Here is a 1,082-nt window from a genome sequence, read left to right as displayed (position 1 = left end):
TACTTTTGTTACTTAAGTTAATTGATCTCTAGCTGCTAATTGGTAGGTAGCATGGTGGGAAATGACGCCTGAAAACTAATTTTGTCCGACTCTTAAACCACTCAAAAGCTTCCAGTATTTTTATAAAACAGCCAGTGACTTTGGTCCGACTTCTTACTTTCACAACAGTGGCAGGTGTACTACAGGTACAGCGACAACGCACCAGGAATTACACTTGAAATCTGCCTGGGTATGAGCTTGGCGGATTCTGCCATTGGCTTTGGTGACTTGATGCACTTTTCAGCATCTAGCGGCCGTGAGAGGAACCGCAAGCCTAAAGTCCCCCCCCGCCCTCATAAATCATCAAAATGCTACGGCAAAGGTCGTTAGTGTGTCCCCGGCTCCGGTCCCCTCCCGAGAAGCAAAGTTCCTATTCTGCGTTGCGTATTGTCTTCTAGGACTGTCGGTTTCCTAGGCTTGTACAAGAATCCGGGTATTTCGGTGTAGACGTTATCTCCCTGTAGCTGCATCCATGCTAGTTGTCTTATTAGGTAGCCAAGCAAAAGAATAAGCCATTATCTTTTTATACCAGTATTTATAGGTTTATTGGGTCAGTTTCGTGTGTTTTACAACACGTTCAACGCAGTGTTCACGTTTGACATAGTTGTGTTATTTAAACCGATAGTTGAGACAAACCTCCACAGCTGTCAGGATGGCCGAGCGGTCTAAGGCGCTGCGTTCAGGTCGCAGTCTCCCCTGGAGGCGTGGGTTCGAATCCCACTTCTGACAGAAATAACTTTTTGCTTTTTCAGGCTTAAAGCTCGGCTTCTTGTCTCTAGCCTCACAACAAGCAGCAGGAGGAGACGGGTCAGCGGATATAAGACCAGGAGGAAATACAGTATGTTATATTTACAATATGTAGCCATTGATGTTGTTTCTCGATTGTGTACGTATGTAAGCACAGCATCACCCCTATTTAATTATTTCACAGCACCGTAGCGGTTTTGTGGTAAAAGGTAGGTTCTCATTTAACGGAGCAAAACTTCAGAATAATGCGAAGTTATTAACACAGAATATTACCAAACAGTTTAATCCCTGTCATT

At 44.3% G+C, this 1,082-nt stretch overlaps 1 non-coding gene across 1 annotated transcript; it reads left to right on the top strand.

The window, feature by feature from the left end:
• The first annotated feature begins 685 nt into the window (after positions 1–685).
• Positions 686–768, top strand: trnal-cag. Its single transcript has one exon. It is a non-coding gene; the product is annotated as a tRNA-Leu (tRNA).
• The last annotated feature ends 314 nt before the right edge of the window (positions 769–1,082 follow it).

This window comes from Xiphias gladius, chromosome 4 (genome assembly GCF_016859285.1).
Source record: "Xiphias gladius isolate SHS-SW01 ecotype Sanya breed wild chromosome 4, ASM1685928v1, whole genome shotgun sequence".
Lineage (NCBI taxonomy): Eukaryota > Metazoa > Chordata > Actinopteri > Istiophoriformes > Xiphiidae > Xiphias > Xiphias gladius.
The sequence above is the reverse complement of the archived record's forward strand: the minus strand, read 5'-3'. Positions and strand labels throughout refer to the sequence as shown.